This window comes from Eriocheir sinensis, unplaced genomic scaffold, assembly GCF_024679095.1.
Source record: "Eriocheir sinensis breed Jianghai 21 unplaced genomic scaffold, ASM2467909v1 Scaffold819, whole genome shotgun sequence".
NCBI lineage: Eukaryota > Metazoa > Arthropoda > Malacostraca > Decapoda > Varunidae > Eriocheir > Eriocheir sinensis.
In genome coordinates this window covers 130,896-151,233 of record NW_026112185.1, presented here as the reverse complement: position 1 = coordinate 151,233, position 20,338 = coordinate 130,896, and the positions used below count along the sequence as shown (strand labels likewise).

The window sequence follows — 20,338 nt, the reverse complement described above, 5'->3', positions numbered from 1 at the left end:
GCAAGGTAATAATATTGAATAGTAAGTGTCTCAACTAACCTACTAACTAACTATGGGATGACCAGAGAAAGAGAGAGAGGAGATATTAAGGCAAGGCAAGGTAAGGGCGTAGGGTATCGGAAAAGACGCCCAAATTTTTCCACTTCGCCCAGGAATGGAACCCGGTGCGAAATATAGAAACTGTAAGCAAGTTGAACATTTCTCTCTGCAAGTTATTTTACAGGTGCTGTGTACACAGGCATTGAAAAGTCAATCATTTAATTATTTGTGACAGAAACAGTTAGCAGATTATTTCATAACACACCAAACACTACAAAAAAAAAGTTTCATCTGCCAGTGCGAGATTGGCGCACTTTTTTTTTTTAAAAGGAGACAAAGGGCACAAAAAAAAGTAAACAATAATAAAAAAGCCCACTACTCGCTGCACTTGTAAAATCATACCCATACCCGTAACAATATGACCCCCACGCAAGACCCCACTCACAACCTAGCAACCTCAGTGCCTCGGAGTGCGTCGCCAAGTGCTGTGCGGCTATACAGACATCATGCACACAACATACATAAAAAAATATATATATACCTACGTTTACTAGCTTCGTCGTTTTATTATTTTACGTTTTTTTTAAATTTTCGCTGCTTATAACGGACTTTCGGCCCTAACGGACTAAGTTCCCCCCAAACCGAGTGTGTATCAAGACACCTCTCCACCCGAAATTGACCTCTCTTTTGGCTACTCTTTACTCTTATCTTTTATAGGAGGGGCGAGTAGCGGGCTTTTTGGGGACTCTTTATTGCCCTTGAGATGTGTCCTCTGATGTGGAAAAAATAAATAAATAAATAAATAAATTAGTCCGTTATATCGAGGGTTTACTGTACTTGTGTTGAGAGCCTCCATAACACCGTGGGCCGGGCCAATCCGCTACCCACTGAGTCAACCGCCTTCGTCAAACGCACCATCAAAACTGTATGTAAATCTATGTGAGTGTAACTGTATGTATCTAACTGTATGTGACTTTAAGCTTAACTATATATACACTTCTCTGTTCCTTCCCTTCCCTTCCCTTTCCTATCCTTTCCTTTCATTTCCTTCCCTATCCTTTCCTTCCTTTTCCAATAACTTTACAACGGACTGGACTGCTCCTTCGTACTGTGACCTCTTGTGACCTTTCCTTGGACTGGGGTGACTGGTTCTTGAGTCTTCCAAGATGGCCTTCCTTCCTTTCTTCTGTTCTCCCTTCGTTCTTCAGAGCTGTAGATAAAGACGGTTATTAGTATATTTTTTCATTATTATTATTTTTTATTCTTTCTTATTCTCTTTCATCCTCTCTCTCCTTATTCCTCTTTCCTTCTCTCCTCTCTCTCTCTCTCTCTCTCTCTCTCTCTCTCTCTCTTTGTCTTATCTCCTCTTTTCTTCATATCTTTAATTTTATCTGTTTCTCCCTTTATCGTCCTGTCTCTCTCTCTCTTCCTTTCCTTCCCTTCCCTATAATTTCCTCTCCTCTCCATTCCTTTCCCTTCCCTTCCTTTTCCTATCCTATCCTTTCCTTCCTTTCCTTTCCTTCCCATTCCTTTCCTTCCTTTCCTTTCCTTCCCTTTCAATTCCTTTCCTTTCCTTCCCTATCATTTCCTTTCCCTTCCCTTCCTTTTCCTATCTTATCCTTTCCTTCCTTTTCCTTTCATTCCCATTCCTTCCCTTTCCTTTCCTTTCCTTTCCTTTCCTTCCCTTCCCTTCCTTTCCTATCCTTTCCTCCACTCATGACAGTCTGCCCTGAGCTGCCCCGTCCCAGCCCTTTGGTTAGCAGTTAGTCCAGCCCCTGATCTTGGCCAGTGGGGGGAGGGGCTTGGACCCCCTCCCCCCACAAAAACCTATACCTGCCAAAAACAGAATATAAAGTGCAGGTCGCGGCTAACCGTTGGAGGGAACGTCTGGAGCCTTTTGGTTGATGATCGACTGCCCTACCAAGGCTTACCTAGTGAATGCTTACTTAGTTATCCCTGACCATACAAAATGAATTCCCAATGCACTTTCCAGCCTATGTCTTATTGGATTATGTACTGTTGTTTTGATGAGCTTGGATAGGCTGGTGCATTGGTTGGTGAGACCTTTCGGTTCTTTGCCTGACGGTTCACTCCAGCATGGCTCATAGGGAAAGGTCATCCAGGTAAGAAATCCAGGTAAGAAGAGGATGCCAGAGCACTGCAGGAGGATCTCAACAAACTGTGATCAGCTTGGTCAGAGAAATGGCAGATGAATTTTAACATCACCAAGTGTAGCGTACTGAGTGTAGAAACATGCAACCCATTACACGGGTATATAGTTTAGGGCCATTCTTACAGTCGTTTCCGAATATTCAGAAGACGGTCCCTAACACGTTCGGGTGGCTTCTACAGTAGTAGTAGTAGTCGTAGTACTGCTACTACTACTACTACTACTACTACTACTATACTGCTACTACTGTAGAAGCCACCTGAATGTGTTAGGGACCGTCTTCCGAACATTCGGAAACGACTGTAAGAATGGCCCTAAGACTCCACACGATAGGTAGAGCAGAGTGTGAAAAGGATTTAGGAGTGTTAGTGAACTCTGACCTACAACTAAGGAAGCAATGTATTAGTGTGAGGAATAGGGCTAACAGGGTATTAGGCCTAATTAACAGGACGGTAACCAACAGGAGTGTGGAAGTCATCCTCAGACTCTATTTAGCGTTAGTTAGGCCACACTTAGATTATTATGCTGTCCAGTTTTGGTGCCCACACTACAGAATGGACATCAACTTGCTAGAATCAGTTCAGAGGAGGATGACCAAGATGATTCAGGGGCTGAGGAACCTCCTGTATCAAAATAGGCTGAAACATCTAAACTTACATTCACTAGAAAGACGAAGAGTGCGGGGAGATCTGATAGAAGTATTCAAATGGGTCAAGGGTTACAACAAAGGCGATATAAGTAAAGTACTGAGAATTAGCCAGCAGCAGGATAGAACTCGCAGTAATGGATTTAAATTAGAAAAGTATAGATATGGGAGATATAGGCAAGCATTGGTTTAGTAATAGGATGGTGGGGAAATGGAATAGACTCAGCAATCACATAGTTAGTGCAGGGACGATAGCTTGTTTTAAGAGTAGACTGGATAGCTACATGGACGACAGGTGGCAGTGAGGAGACAGGGTACTGGAGTGTACGCCCGTACCGAAGGTAATCGAGGATCAAGCCTCTACCTGTAACCCCTGAAACTACACCTCACACATCGTGAGTAGTGGGGGGGATTCTGGAGCTGCCCTGTGTAGGCCACCCGGCCTCTTGCAGTTTTCCTATGTTCTTATGTCCCTCCCCAGTCAAAATACATCTTCCCTTCCTTCCTTCCTTCCTCCTCCCCATTCTGTTCTTCCTTTCCTCCCCAGTCAAAATACATCTTCCCTTCCTCCCTTCCTTCCTTCCTCCTCTCCATTCTGTCCTTCCTTTCCTCCCCAGTCAAAATACATCTTCCCTTCCTCCCTTCCTTCCTTCCTCCTCTCCATTCTGTTCTTCCTTTCCTCCCCAGTCAAAATACATCTTCCCTTCCTCCCTTCCTTCCTTCCTCCTCTCCATTCTGTTCTTCCTTTCCTCCCCAGTCAAAATACATCTTCCCTTCCTTCCTTCATCCTCCCCATTCTGTCCTCCCTGCCTTCCTTTCCTCCCCAGTCAAAAAACATCTTCCTTCCCTCCCTTCCTTCCTTCCTCCTCTCCATTCTGTCCTCCCTGCCTTCCTTTCCTCCCCAGTCAAAATACATCTTCCCTTCCTTCCTTCCTTCCTTCCTCCTCTCCATTCTGTCCTCCCTGCCTTCCTTTCCTCCCCAGTCAAAATACATCTTCCCTTCCTCCCTTCCTTCCTCCTTCCCATTCTGTCCTCCCTGCCTTCCTTTCCTCCCCAGTCAAAATACATCTTCCCTTCCTTCCTTCCTTCCTCCTTCCCATTCTGTCCTCCCTGCCTTCCTTTCCTCCCCAGTCAAAAAACATCTTCCCTTCCTTCCTTCCTCCTTCCCATTCTGTCCTCCCTGCCTTCCTTTCCTCCCCAGTCAAAAAACATCTTCCTTCCCTCCCTCCCTCGAAGAAATTCCTCTCCCTCCTCCGCCATGGCGCTTGTTTTCCCTCTATTTTCTCCTCTCCCACAGCCTCCACATGCTTCCTGCACTCCCCACAGGCGGCGCGGAGTGGCTTCTCCAACACGGCAATCGTCTCGCTCATCTTGGCGGCGTAAAACACGGGGAAAAGGTAGAAATATGGACTCGGCGGCGGGTTGGTTTGGGTCCCCGCCTCTTGGTCTCGGCCTGGGTCTTGGGGCTCGGTACTCCCTTATCTAGGCCTTATTTCTCCTCCTATTCGTCCTCTGTGCTGCTTTTTCACGTGTTTACCTTTCATTGGTGTTACGTTATTGTGTTCCTTCACTAAAAGGCACAATATTTACCATGGCCGGGGAAATATTTAAGCGTTTTGTGGGTGTCTATGGCGGTCTTCACCCTTATATATTGCCATTTTCCTCTTCATCCTGGAGATAAATCACATTGTATAATTAAACCAAATCTTTTTCCATACCCACCAGCTCACAAAACCTAAAAATAATACTAAAAACCGGCATTGAATCATGAAATAGCGGTTATGGCGTCATTCTGTGCACTCTATTACAGGCTACAGAGCGTCTGGGAGATGGAGAAGACATGGAGCTCCTCTGAAATATTTAGCTGCTTTCCTTCACGACCCTTTCAGTAGTTTTGCTCATTAAGTTAAATTATCCTTAAAACTCATACGGATCACCACCCATTTTGACACCCGCAACATGCATGTAAAGTAATACTATTTTGAATTATGTCCAAAAGAACGCTTTCCATGGCTGTAAACTATGATAAAAAGGTCAACAATAAAAAAAATAAAAATACGAAACATTTAAGACACGTCCGATAACTTATGAAAAAGTCTTTGAGTGCAGCCAATGGCATCGTTCCCTTCACCCCCCTCTACCCTGCCCCCTCCCTACCCCCTCCCTCACCCCCCTCCCCTCCCCCTTTACCCCTCCCCCCTCCCCAAGCACCTTTTATTAAGAAACATTAAAATTTCTCCCTTAATTCTCAGCCAAACGGAATTTACTCAACGGGAACAGCTTCAGCGTCACATTTTACATCAGGGGAGAGCCACAATCACGAGAATTACTGGCAAATGGCGCGGAAAACAGCGGAAATGTGAGCCAATTTTCGACAGTTGCTCAGAATCATGGTTATATCTACTTTATCCGTTTATCTATCGTAAAACCAAGACCAGAAATACCTTCCCCGAGTCTTTAGCTTCAGTTGGGTGCCCAGGACAAAGAAAATCACTGAGAGATAAAGCCACACTTTGGCAAACTGTGAAACTTTCTTTATATGAACATAACTCAATTATTAATGGAGCTAGACGAATTCTGAAAACAGCAATAGCTTTCTCGTGATCTGGTGCCCAAGATAAGACCTGTTACATTAAGAAAGGCCCCGGAATAAAGGCGTGAGAGGCCGAAAAGGGTTTTGGTAGGACTTTACATTATCGCTCATATCTCCGTTATTTTTTTATGTAGAACAAAACCGACACTACCATTGGATGTTTTGTCGTTTCCTCGAGGTGGCGGTATCTGTTAAGCCCCAAAACAACCATGTTTTCGGAAAAGGTAGGCACACCCCGTAGAGTTGCACCATCTTTACAGGTCAATATCTCGGTGGGTAGGCTTCGTATCGCAATTTGGAGGCCAGAAATGGATTTTTTGGCACGTTTTGCATAAGGAGAATTCCTATTTGCAAGGAAATAGCCCCGATTAACGAAAATGGGTTCTCAGATTTTCGTCAAATTCACTCGCCACCGCCAACTTTACAGGCCAATATCTCAGTAAGTAGGCTTCGTATCGCAATTTGGAGTCCAGAACTGGGTTTTTCGGCACCGTTTACATAAGGAGAGTCCCCATTTCCAAGGAAATAGCCCCGATTAACGAAAATGGGTTCTCAGATTTTGGTCGAAAAAGCACGTCGTGGCCTCTGAGCTTGAACTTGAACTTGACGGTGCAGCCTCCGCCTCTGCGCCAAATTACTAAATCGAAAAAATTTATAAATTGGTTGTACTTTTGGCCTAAGAGGATAGAATAATAATAATAATAATAATAATAATAATATATATATATATATATATATATATATATATATATATATATATATATATATATATATATATATATATATATATATATATATATATATATATATATATATATATATATATAGAGAGAGAGAGAGAGAGAGAGAGAGAGAGAGAGAGAGAGAGAGAACTTTAGTAGATGCAACACAGTGAAAGTTTGACTCTATAAACACACACACACACACACACACACACACACACACACACATCGACTGACCTTAACACAGGGCAAGACGTTGTTCATTATCACAGTTTCCTGCACACTGGGGTCAATGTTTTGGCAGAAGTCCTTGACCTTGCCCTCCGCTGCTGCCCTTGCCTGGAACCAAAGAAAAGGTGTTTGTGAGAGAGATAGAGATTTACATAGATATTCAGACCACACAGATCCTATGGTCCATACTAGGTGGTCTGTCCTTATACTGAAGTGAAATTATATCAATCGAATGACACCAAGACTTTACATTTCTACTATAGTGAATATTAAGTTGAGAGAGAGAGAGAGAGAGAGAGAGAGAGAGAGATTTACATAGAAAATCAGACCACACAGACCCCATGGTCCAGACTTAGTGGTCTGTCCTTAAACCTAAGTGATTCTACATTGATCAGAAGACTCCAAAACGATTCACTTCAACTCTAGTTGATATTAAGATGAAGGAAGTGACGGTCAAGCTTGTTTTTGAAGGAGTCAATCGTGTTACACTGGACCACTGACGGTGGGAGCTTATTCCATTCTCGCACTACAACGTTGGTGAAGAAAAATTTGGTGCAGTCTGAATTTACTTGTCTACATCTGAGTTTTACGCCATTGTTCCTCGTGCGCAGAGTGTCATCGATCATAAACAATGTTGATCTGTCTACATTCGTGAAACCATTAAGTATTTTAAAACATTCGATCAGTTTTCCTCGGAGGCGACGTTTCTCAAGGCAGAACATGTTAAGGGTAGAAAGCCTTTCTTCGTAGGATTTGTTGCGCAAGGAAGGGATCATTTTCGTTGCCCGACGCTGAACACCTTCTAATTTAGCTATATCCTTTGCATGGTGGGGAGACCAAAACTGTACCGCATATTCCAAGTGGGGTCTGACTAAACTGTTGTAGAGCGGAAGTATTACATCTTTATTCTTGAATACAAAGTTTCTTTTAATGAAGCCCAACATTCTGTTCGCTTTATTTGCTGCATCGATGCATTGCTGTGAGAATTTGAGGTTTGACGCGATTTTGACCCCCAAGTCCTTGACGCATTGAACGCTTTTGAGTTTAACGCCGCGCATTTCGTAATCGAACTTCTTATTCCTCGTTCCAACTTGAAGGACCTGGCACTTGTCTACGTTAAAGGGCATCTCCCATCTATCCGACCAAGCTGAAATTTTGTGCAAATCCTCTTGGAGGCTTTGCCTGTCTTCGTCAGTCAGAACCGAGTTACCAATCTTTGTGTCGTCTGCAAATTTACTAATGCGGTTATTGAGTCCAACATCCACGTCGTTGATGTAAATAATGAAGAGCACTGGGCCAAGAACCGAGCCCTGAGGGACGCCACTAGTGACAGGCGCCCACTCTGAGTTAAATCCGTCAATCACTACTCTTTGTTGTCTGTTGCTCAACCAATTCGCGATCCATTGGTTTACTTGACCGTCAATACCTATTTGCTTTAATTTGTAAAGTAATTTATGATGCGGGACTTTATCAAACGCTTTCTTTAAATCAAGATAGACTACGTCCAGTGATTTGGTTACGTCATAAACAGTGAAGAGGTCGTTATAAAAGGTTAATAGATTTGATAAGCAGGATCTTTTGTCTCGGAAGCCATGTTGTGAGTCCCCAATCAATGAGTGGCTTTCAAGGTAGCTCACAATTTTGTCTCTAATTATGCCCTCAATTAGCTTACCTACAACTGAAGTTAGACTAATGGGCCTGTAATTACCTGGTACTTTTTTGTCTCCTTTCTTAAAAATCGGTGTCACGTTAGCCTTTTTCCAGTCTGAAGGACTATGACTTGTCGCAAGGACATATTGAATACGGTTGTGAGGGAGGAGAGTATTTCGCTCTTTGTTTCTTTCAGCAGAGTTGGATATACTTTGTCAGGTCCAGGACTTTTATTTGTTTTGAGTGATTTGAGGGCTTTGAGGACTTTATCGGGTTTTATTTCAAAGTTAGACAATGCATGCTCGGGATTTACATTAGTACTGGTGTTGGTGGTGATGGTGGGAGGACTGTTATTATTAAACACCGAGGAAAAGTAATTGTTTAATAGGTTTGCAACGTGTTGGCTGTCAGTCACTAGTGCACCGTCGCTGTTTGTTAAAGGTCCAATTCCACTTCTGATCGCCTTTCTGTTGTTTATGTAACTGAAGAAGGATTTCGGATTATTTTTACAGTTGGCTGCAATATTTTCTTCATAAATTATCTACGCTTTGCCTGACGCACTAGTCTGTTAATTCGTCGCCTGGCATCATTGTAAAGTCTAATGTTTTCGGGCGTGCTTTGCTCTTTCTTTAACCTGTAAGACAATTTTCTCTCCTTGACTGAGTGTTTAGTTTCGCTATTAAACCAAGGTGGACTTTTATTAGTGTTAATTCGCTTCTCGCACAAGGGGACAAATGTGTCCTGCTGAGTAAGTGATCTTTAAAGCTTAGCCAGGCGTCCTCTACATTGCCGTCATCTGATAGTTGCATTTCTATTAGTTTTCGTCGGATTTCTACGAAGTTGGCTCTTTTGAAATTGGGCACCTTTACTTTATTTTCAGTCACCGATGTTTGAGCTTTAATGTCAACGCGCACTAGTTTATGATCGCAGGAACCGAGGTGTTCTCCTACCGTGACATTACTGACTAGGTTATCTTGGGTCGCTATAACAAGGTCAAGTATGTTAGAGAGAGAGAGAGAGAGAGAGAGAGAGAGAGAGAGAGAGAGAGAGAGAGAGAGAGAGAGAGAGAGAGAGAGAGAGAGAGAGAGAGAGAGAGAGAGAGAGAATAGACTTGTTACCTGTGTTTTTTCAATGTATTCCGTTCTAGATATAGCGAATCGTTCTGCCTAAATGTTGAAAATAGTTTATAATGCTTTCAAATGTTCTCCTTTACACCGCTTTGTATGTGTGACGCCATCTAGTATTTTTTTGCTATATTTTTTTTTTCCCATCCCTTGCCCTGCCTGCCTCTCGTACTGCAAACAGACCAGATACACAAGGTTGGTCGTGGTTTTCGGCCTCGTCTGATCACACGCCTACATTTACGTTTTCGCCTCGTCTTTGGCAGTGAATTTCAGCCATAAAAAATAATTGGTCTTCTCTTAACCATGGTCACACGTTACGAGTGCATAATTGTTCAATGTGGTAACCGTTATGTTTTTTAGCCATTCCAAGGCAGTGAAAAAGAAAACATTGTTCTACATAGTTTACATCCTAAGACCTTGTCCCGAGCATGGCCAAGCAAATCTAACAAAAAAAATATTCCTCCTACTCGTAATATATTTGGTTCCTATGTGTCGTGAGGGAATAAGTGAACCACCTCAAAAGCCCTTTTCTCTAGGCCTTACTCGGCCAGAAAACCCTAGGTGCGTACAGTACCTGCAGCCCGAGTGCACTGGCCTCATCGACGAAGAAACTAGATACGTTAGTTTCGAAACCATATAATACGATTCATATTACATACGAATTACCTATCCCGAACGATACATACGAAACACTAAAACGAACAAGCACTAAAACCCCAATAGACAGCTTAAACTATAGAATCACCACACTATGTAAAGCAAATGTTTCTATTTTAATCATTCCAAGTCAGTGAAGAACGTTGATGGCACACACACTATGACGCCTTATGACTCGTATATAGCCGCGCAAAGCTAACAAAAAATATTCCTCTAGCTCCTATACTTACTGTGTCTATATAAAGTACATGTTTCTCTTTCAGCCATTCCAAACCAGTGAAAAAAACGTTGCCGGCTCATACACGTTACCCCCTAAGACGCTATGGGCCGTGTTCTTGAACATTTCGGCGCCCAAGCACAAACATTTGACAAGGCTTTCCTAGGAGTTGTAGGCATTTCCATGGGTACTAGTTTTATGAACGTGGTAGTAGGCTGACCATTCTTCTGTACCATGAACGTGAAAAAAACACTCATTAGAACACGATAACGCTCCTTGTTGGCCTTTAGAAATAGTTGGTGTGAGAGGCGGAAGAGTCTGAGAATACTAACATTTATCTCCCGCGTATGGCCGTGCAAGGAAAAGAAAAGCTTCCTCGCTCCGTCCTTCCTCCCTTCCACCCGCCAACCCACAGCCAGCACGGACGGTCGAGGGTTGGGAAAGGGTTGGTCAGTGTTTACGGAGGCTGTCCAAGTTTTTACCTTCCCGCGAGATCTGTATTCACAAACTAGAGGAGATTTTTCATTCCCAGCTCACCCCGGGACCTCCTCAAGCCGGGTCTTTGCTCTGAGGCCAAAACCCGCCTCGCTCACTGATAAGATATATTTACCGACGCTCCGGACGTATTTAAGATGCGCCACTCGATCCGTGTTCTCGCACGTTATGCTGAAGACGAAGCGAAGGACCGGCGGGCGGGAAGGCTGGAAATGCTCAGTGTGTGTGTGTGTGTGTGTGTGTGTGTGTGTGTGTGTGTGTGTGTGTACTTCTCATGAATTTATCTACCCTCATTCCCTTGGCGCGCATCCAGCACTGCTCCCTACATTATAAAGGCCTACTATCTAACGGAGAACATACGTCAGGGGGCGCATCGCTTCACTCACCCGCTGACTCCCCACCCCGACAGTTAACCCGGGCAAGCCTCCACGCAGCTTAAGAGGGGCGCCAACTCAAAAGCGTGAAAAGGAAAGACAAGTTATATAGAGCAGGCGAATGAATGTGTGGGCGGGGGGGGGATGCTCGTGTGTGTGTGTGTGTGTGTGTGTGTGTGTGTGTCAATCTTAATGTAGTTCAGAAAAGCACATACAAAAATAAAGAGGATTTTTTTATTTATATAATTTAATAGGAAACTCCAAAACATCTCTCTCTCTCTCTCTCTCTCTCTCTCTCTCTCTCTCTCTCTCTCTCTCTCTCTCTCTCTCTCTCTCTCTCCAAATCATGAAAAATGGTGTTATTGCCCTTGATAAACATATTTGAGAGAGAGAGAGAGAGAGAGAGAGAGAGAGAGAGAGAGAGAGAGAGAGAGAGAGAGAGAGAGAGAGAGCATATAACATCCAAAGAATGCGAGTAATTTCAACGTGCCAGGCATGCGGGTGGTGACACTCACACAGGGCTGAGGAATTTAAAGACTTTCATTCATTCGGGACGCGCTGCCGGAAGTAAACAAACCCGTTGCCAGTTAGTCGCCGGGGAGGAAGACAGTGCTTCCGCCCCCCTCGGCTGTGGTGCTTGTGCCTTACTTGCTTGTGCTTGCAGCTTGCCCTTGTGATAATCCGCCATGCTTGTTGTCCTTCATCTTCCCCGCTCCTTGCTCCCCCTCCTCCCCGCTAGCCGCTCGTCAAAGGTCCAGCGCTTGTTGACAATAACCTAATAAGAGCTAAACAGTCCCTCCGCGGAGATAGCGAGTGTGTGTGTGTGTGTGTGTGTGTGTGTGTGTGTTCCATTAAGGCTGCAGAAATACCTTTTAAAGAGTTAAGAGACGGGACATGACCTCTTCGATGCGCTGAGGTGAGAGCCGGGCGAAGAAATGACGGGTTTGCGGGCCGAACGGCGTGTGGCAGCAAGCAGCCTGTGCTGGGTGGCCGGCCGGGTGAGATGCGAGGCGCTGAAAGGAACGAAAGGACTGAGGATGAAAGTGTAAAGACAGTCGAGAGAAGAGAGGAAGGAGAAGGAGCGGTAGAGACGGGAAATTGTTTGGCGGGTCGGGGCGATGTGTGTGAGGTGCAAATGAACAAAAATGTGACCTTTGAGCATCGATAAGGAGCAAAGTTTGCCGCTGGTTTGAAGGAGGAGGACTGTGGAGAGCTGTTGTCGACCCCACCTGTGCTGCCGCTGGGCCCTCTGCGCTTCGAGCTGGCCGAAAGGTGTCCAGGGAGAGGGGAGAAGTGAGGAGCTACGGGACTGGGGCGAGAAAGAAGTTTATTAGGCGTTATGACACTAAAATTACGACATTGACCATTGATAAGGAACGGGAAGTTAAGTTTGGTAAGACTATGAAAGCGTTAGGCGATCAGAGAGGAGGGGAGAGGAAGGGCGGGGTTAGTTAAAATGAGAAACTGATAGGGGTTAAGGAGGAGGAGGAGGAGTTGTGGAAGAGTGGGAAGATCGTTGTCTCACGCCTGGCTAATCCTGAGAGCCAAACAAAAGCTACAACAGATGTCTGAAGGGTAGCGTTGCGGATAATTGGAGCTGATGGTCGGGTTTGGAGTGGTGCAAGGCGAGCCCCGCGTTTAGTCCATAATTCAGAGTCGCCGCTATATCTTCTTCGACTTCGCAGGGAAGGGACGATATGATAGAAGCCGAGAGGGAAGCAGGAGAGGAGAGAAGAGGGAGATCCGAATCGATGGATCAACAGTGAGTGGTAGATCGCGACTATATTCTTCTTCGCCTTCTTCGCTCAGAGAAAGATGATGAAGAAGAAAGAAACCCGAGGAGAAGCTAGCTAGAAGAGGATCAAAGTATAGACATGAGAAGGGATTGAAAAGAAGATCGAAGCTTAGTAGGATAAATGAGTAAGTAGAGAAGTAAAAGGAGAAATTAAGAGAAAATGATAGAAATAATAGTTAGGAAGATAGAAAGAAGCCAGAGGAGGAGAGGTTAGGTAGAAGGGGATCCAGGAATATGCATGAGAAGGGATTGAAAAGAAGATAGTAGAATAAATGAGTAAGTAGAGAAGTACGTACATATATATATATATATATATATATATATATATATATATATATATATATATATATATATATATATATATATATATATATATATATATATATATATATATATATATATATATATATATATATATATATATATATATATATATATATATATATATATATATATATATATATATATATATATATATATATATATATATATATATATATATATATATATATATATATATATATATATATATATATCTATATATATATATTTTCATCTATATTTTCCAATGATCTATTTCTGTTCCGTATTTCCATCTATATTTTCCCATGATCTATTTCTCTACCGTATTTCCATCCATATCTCATCTAATTAGTTCTGTTATCTAAGTCAACCGCATTATTATTATCAAATGTTCATCTCCCTCCATCGATTTTCTCTCATTTTCCTCCTCTCATTTTTTACTTTTCATTCTATTTTTCTTTTCCCTCTCCTCTCCTCTCCTCCTCCCCGTCTTGTCTCTTCCCTCGTGATTCTTTCTCCTCATTTCCCTACTCCTTCTTCCTTTTTCCCCTCTTCTTTCCCTTTCATTATCTTGTACTAATTTTTCTCTTCCTTGTACTCCTCATGCCTTAATTCTTCTTTCTATTCATACCCTCACTTAGTCCTCCTCCTCTTCTCTCCTCCACCTCCTCCTTCGTTCCCAAGGGTACACGGACGCCCTTCCCATATGTGCCTCTTCCTGACCTTGTAGGTGTGCCCTTCTCAACCCCAACACAGTTGTTCGTTTTTTTTTTTTTTTTTCATCATCTCTTTCTGTCATTACACACACACACACACACACACACACACACACACACACACACACACACACACACACACACACACACACACACACACACACACACACACACACACACACACACACACACACACACACACACAGTACACACACACACACACACACACACACACACACACACACACACACACACAGCCGGATTTAGAGCTGTGGGGGCTCAAACTGATAGTCTGCTACCTCTTAAATTCTGCCGCCATGTTGCTCTCTTTCTATCTTCTATCGATATTTTCGCGCTGACTGCTCTTCTGAACTTGCTAACTGCCTGCCTCCCCCCCTCCCGCGGCCCCGCTGCACTCGACTGTCCACTCTAGCCCATCCAATACTGTCCAAAGTATTACCTTTTAATTATCATTATCGTTATTACTTTTCTACTCTTTTTCTTCCACTCTTCTTCACTCTTCTTTTTATACGTCCATTGCAGTTCTTATGTTCTCTCTCTTGTTCCATCTCCTTCCTTTCTCTTTCCATTCTCCTTTTTTTTCTTATTCTTATTTCCTCTCCACTGTTCCTCCTCGATGTGTTCTCTCTCTCTCTCTCTCTCTCTCTCTCTCTCTCTCTCTCTCTCTCTCTCTCTCTCTCTCTCTCTCTCTCTCTCTCTCTCTCTCTCTCTCTCATATCCACATCCTCATCCTGATCTATCCATAACCCCTTCGCTGCCCTAATCCCTCCATTTCTCTCAACCTGGCGAGCTTCACTTCCCCTTCTCCTCCTTTCTAACACCAAGGCGAGGAGGAGGAGATGAAGGGGGCAGGGACATAGGGGCATCAGCAGCGTCATGAGTCCTTCCTATTCACAATTATCCGAGGAATTGTGTGTGTGTGTGTGTGTGTGTGTGTGTGTGTGTGTGTGTGTGTGTGTGTGTGTGTGTGTGTGTGTGAGCAGCACACGCAAGCAAGCGAAAAGACAAGCAAGTGAGTGGGTGTGGCAATGAGAAAGGGAGTAACACATTGATTGAGAGATAGAGCTAGAGAGAGAGAGAGAGAGAGAGAGAGAGAGAGAGAGAGAGAGAGAGAAACGTTCCACATTGTGCGGCATCACCATCATTCTGTGTGTGTCGTCACGGGCCGCGCGGTCAACCAGCTCTAGACTCGGGGGGGTGCAATGTCAACTCCAAGGTCCCCAAAACGGCTTACTCGAATCCGAGGTGATGTGTTGAATCGAGCCCTATGTGTAAATACCAGAGAGGAATGGCCCACCCAATCACCGGAACCAAGAGCCTCGGGGGTCGCTTTGCTCAGCCATGGGGGCGAGCGGCATCCCTGATCGCCTCGTGGTACCGGGAGGAGCGGTAGCGGGAGGAGCGTGAGGGTGGCGGTCCCTTCAGGAAAAGGCGCTTCACGCCCTAATTGACGATCCTTCAGCAGCATGAGCGGGGCCTCGAGGCGTCGGCCTCCATGCAGGAGTTTCCAGCGTGCCCCTTCCCGGCATGGTAAAAAGAAGAGCCCCCAAAATAGAAAAGCAATATCTCAAAGAAAAATCATCTCAGCATCAAGAAACAAAAAGGAGAAAATTGAAAAAAAGGTAAAACATTTAGAAACAAATCAACTCACGACCAAACACGAAACAAAAAATAATCCAAAAAATTGTAAAACCCTAAAAATCGAAAAAAAAGATAAAACAAAAAAATACAAACCAACTCTACCAGAGAAAAAATCCAAAAAAAAAAGATAAAACAAAAAAATACAAACCAACTCGACCAGAGAAAAAATCCAAAAAAAAAAGATAAAACAAAAAAATACAAACCAACTCGACCAGAGCAAAAAATCCAAAAAAAAAGATAAAACAAAAAAATACAAACCAACTCGACCAGAGCAAAAAATAAAAAATAAAAGATAAACAAAAAAATACAAACCAACTCGACCAGAGCAAAAAAAAAAAAAGAAAAAAAAATCGACCAGAGCAAAAAATCCCCCAAAAATATAAGAAAAAAAAATAGAAACCAAATAGACAGAGCATAAAAAAAAAAAAAGACGAAGAAGACGAAAAAGACGACGAAGAAGAAGAAGGCGACGAAGAAGACGACGTTGAAGACGACGAAGAAGAAAAAGAAGACGACGAAGTAGAAGAAGACGACGAAGAAGACCAAGAAGACGACGAAGAAGACGAAGAAGAAGAAGACGACGAAGAAGACGAAGACGAAGAAGACGACGAAGAAGACGAAGACGAAGAAGAAGACGACGAAGAAGACGAAGAAGACGAAGAAGAAGAAGACGACGAAGAAGACGAAGAAGAAGAAGACGACGAAGAAGAAGAAGACGACGAAGAAGACGAAGAAGAAGAAGACGACGAAGAAGACGAAGAAGAAGAAGACGACGAAGAAGACCAAAAAGACGACGAAGAAGACGAAGAAGAAGAAGACGAAGAAAAAGACGAAAAAGACGAAGAAGAAGACGACGAAGAAGACGAAGAAGAAGAAGACGACGAAGAAGACCAAGAAGACGACGAAGAAGACGAAGAAGACGACGAAGAAGACGAAGAAGAAGACGACGAAGAAGACGAAGAAGAAGACGACGAAGAAAAAAAACAAGAAGACGACGAAGAAGACGACGAAGAAAACGACGAAGAAGAAGACGAAGAAGAAGACGACGAAGAAGACGACGTAGAAGAAGAATACGACGAAGAAGACGAAGAAGACGACGTATAAGACGACGAAGAAGAAGAAGACGACGAAGAAGACGAAGAAGACGACGAAGAAGACGACGAAGAAGAAGAAGACGACGAAGACGACGAAGAAGAAGAAGACGACGACGAAGAAGACGAAGAAGACGACGAAGAAGACGACAAAGAAGACGAAGAAGACGACGAAGACGACGACGAAGAAGAAAAAGACGAAGAAAAAGACGAAGAAGACGAAGAAGAAGACGTCGCCAACGACGAAGAAGACGAAGAAGAACCCGACGAAGAAGAAGACGAAGAAGAAGACGACGAATAAGAAGACGAAGAAGACAAAAGAAAGAAAAAAAAAGACGACGACGAAGACGACGACGAAAGAAAAGAAGAAGAAGAAGAGAACGAAAGAGACGAACGATAAGAAGAAGACGAAAGAGAGAGAAAGAGAGAAGAAGACAACGACGAAAGAGAAAGAAGAAAAGAAAAGAGAAAAAAAAAGGAGATGAAAAAAGGAGATGAAAAAGATGAAGAAGGTAGGATGCTGACCTTGGCTTAACTGTCTGGGTGGGATGCTGACCTTTGCTTAACTGTCTGGGTGGGATGCTGACCTTGGCTTAGCTGTCTGGGTGGGATGCTGACCTTGGCTTAACTGTCTGGGTGGGATGCTGACCTTGGCTTAACTGTCTGGGTGGGATGCTGACCTTGGCTTAACTGTCTGGGTGAGATGCTGACCTTGGCTTAGCTGTCTGGGTTGGATGCTGCCCATGGCTAAACTGTATGGGTGGGATGCTGACCTTGGCTTAACTGTCTGGGTGGGATGCTGACCTTGGCTTAACTGTCTGGGTGGGATGCTGACCTTGGCTTAACTGTCTGGGTGGGATGCTGACCTTGGCTTAACTGTCTGGGTGGGATGCTGACCTTGGCTTAACTGTCTGGGTGGGATGCTGACCTTGGCTTAGCTGTCTGGGTTGGATGCTGACCATGGCTAAACTGTCTGGGTGGGATGCTGACCTTGGCTAAACTGTCTGGGTGGGATGCTGACCTTGGCTTGAATGTCTGGGTGGGATGCTGACCTTGGCTTAACTGTCTGGGTGGGATGCTGACCTTGGCTTAACTGTCTGGGTGGGATGCTGACCTTGGCTTAACTGTCTGGGTGGGATGCTGACCTTGGCTTAGCTGTCTGGGTTGGATGCTGACCATGGCTAAACTGTCTGGTTGGGATGCTGACCTTGGCTTAACTGTCTGGGTGGGATGCTGACCTTATATTAACTGTCTGGGTAGGATGCTGACCTTGGCTTAACTGTCTGGGTGGGATGCTGACCTTGGCTTAACTGTCTGGGTGGGATGCTGACCTTGGCTTAACTGTCTGGGTGGGATGCTGACCTTGACTTAACTGTCTGGGTGGGATGATGACCTTGGCTTAGCTGTCTGGGTGGGATGCTGACCTTGGCTTAACTGTCTGGGTGGGATGCTGACCTTGGCTTAACTGTCTGGGTGGGATGCTGACCTTGACATAACTGTCTGGGTGGGATGCTGATCTTGGCTTAACTGTCTGGGTGGGATGCTGACCTTGGCTTAACTGTCTGGGTGGGATGCTGATTTTGGCTTAACTGTCTGGGTGGGATGCTGACCTTGGCTTAACTGTCTGGGTGGGATGCTGACCTTGGCTTAACTGTCTGGGTGGGATGATGACCTTGGCTTAGCTGTCTGGGTGGGATGCTGACCTTGGCTTAACTGTCTGGGTGGGATGCTGATTTTGGCTTAACTGTCTGGGTGGGATGCTGACCTTGGCTTAACTGTCTGGGTGGGATGCTGACCTTGGCTTAACTGTCTGGGTGGGATGCTGATTTTGGCTTAACTGTCTGGGTGGGATGCTGACCTTGGCTTAACTGTCTGGGTGGGATGCTGACCTTGGCTTAACTGTCTGGGTGGGATGCTGACCTTGGCTTAACTGTCTGGGTGGGATGCTGATTTTGGCTTAACTGTCTGGGTTGGATGCTGACCTTGACTTAACTGTCTGGGTGGATGCTGACCTTGGCTTAACTGTCTGGGTTGGATGCTGACCTTGGCTTAACTGTCTGGGTTGGATGCTGACCTTGGCTTAACTGTCTGGGTGGGATGCTGACCTTGGCTTAACTGTCTGGGTGGGATGCTGACCTTGGCTTAACTGTCTGGGTGGGATGCTGACCTTGACTTAACTGTTTGGGTGGGATGCTAAACTTGGCTTAGCTGTCAGGGTGGGATACTGACCTTGGCTAAATTGTCTGGGTGGGATGCTGATCTAGGCTTAACTGTCTGGGTGGGATGCTGATCTAGGCTTAATTGTCTGGGTGGGATGTTGATCTTGGCTTATATGTCCGGGTTTGATGCGGGGTGGCGTGCGAGGGACAGTAGGAGGCGGTGGCGTCGTTCGATAGATAGGAGGAGGTGGTGGCGGGGGTGGCTTGCGAGGGACAGGAGAATGCAATGGGAGGGTTGGCGTGCGAGGGACAGGAGGAGGCGGTCATGGGGGTGACGTTCGAGGGAGAGTAGGAGGAGGTGGCGGGGGTGGCGTGCGAGGGAAATGAGGAGGCTGTGGCGGGGATAACGTTTGAGGGAAAGGAGTAGTAGGTGGCAGGGGTGTCGTGCAAGAGAAACGAGGAGGCGGCGGCGGGGGTGTCGTACGAGGGAAAGTAGGATGCGTCGGCAGGGGTGTCGTGCAAGAGAAACGAAGAGGCTGCGGCGGGGGTGTCGTGCGGGGAAAAGGAGGAGGCTGCGGCGGGGTGTCGTGCGAGGGAAACGAGGAGGCGACGGCGGGGGTGTCGTGCGAGGGAAAGGATGAGGCTGAGGCGAAGGTGGCGTGGAATGGACTGGAGGAAGCGGTGGCGAGTTTGCCGTCTGAGAAACAGGGAGAAGCGGTGGCGGGGGTGGCGTACGAAATACAGGAGGAGGCGGTGGCAGGGGCGGCGTGCAAGGGAAAGGTGGAGGCTGTGGCGGGAGTGGCGTACGAATGACTGAAGGGGGCGGTGGCGCGGTCGGCGCTCGAGAGACAGGAGGAGGCGGCGGCGGTGGTGGCATGCAGAGGACAATTGGAGGCGGTGGCGAGGTTGGCGTGCGAGGGACAGGAGGAGGCGGTGGCGGGGGTGGCGTGCGAGGAACCATATGAGGCGATGGTGGGGTTAGCGTCCAAGTAACAGGAGGAAGCGGTGGCGGGGTTGGCGTGCGAGGGAAAGGAGGAGGCGGTGGCGAGGGTGGCGTGCGAGGAACCATATGCGGCGATGGCGGGGTTAGCGTGCGAGGAACAGGAGGAGGCGGTGGCGTGGGTGGCGTGCGAGGAACCATATGAGGCGATGGCGGGGTTAGCGTGCGAGGAACAGGAGGAGGCGGTGGCGTGGGTGGCGTGCGAGGAACCATATGAGGCGATGGCGGGGTTAGCGTGCGAGGAACAGGAGGAGGCGGTGGCGTGGGTGGCGTGCGAGGAACCATGAGGCGATGGCGGGGTTAGCGTGCGAGGAACAGGAGGAGGCGGTGGCGGGGGTGGCGTGCGAGGAACCATATGAGGCGATGGCGGGGTTGGCGTGCGAGGAACAGGAGGAGGCGGTGGCGTGGGTGGCGTGCGAGGAACCATATGAGGCGATGGCGGGGTTAGCGTGCGAGGAACAGGAGGAGGCGGTGGCGGGGGTGGCGTGCGAGGAACCATATGCGGCGATGGCGGGGTTAGCGTGCGAGGAACAGGAGGAGGCGGTGGCGTGGGTGGCGTGCGAGGAACCATATGAGGCGATGGTGGGGTTAGCGTCCTAGGAACAGGAGGAGGCGGTGGCGAGGGTGGCGTGCGAGGAACCATATGAGGCGATGGTGGGGTTAGCGTCCTAGGAACAGGAGGAGGCGATGGCGG

At 46.0% G+C, this 20,338-nt stretch overlaps 1 long non-coding RNA gene across 1 annotated transcript in view; it reads right to left on the bottom strand.

Moving 5' to 3' along the window:
• Positions 1–382: 382 nt before the first annotated feature.
• Positions 383–20,338, bottom strand: part of LOC126994552 (uncharacterized) — a 43,404-nt gene continuing 23,448 nt past the window's right edge. The window contains exons 2-4 of the long non-coding RNA XR_007749265.1: positions 11,788–11,931; positions 6,408–6,509; positions 383–1,249 (exon numbers count right to left, since the gene is read on the bottom strand). This is a non-coding gene — a long non-coding RNA (uncharacterized LOC126994552). The remainder of the gene's footprint in view (positions 1,250–6,407; positions 6,510–11,787; positions 11,932–20,338) is intronic.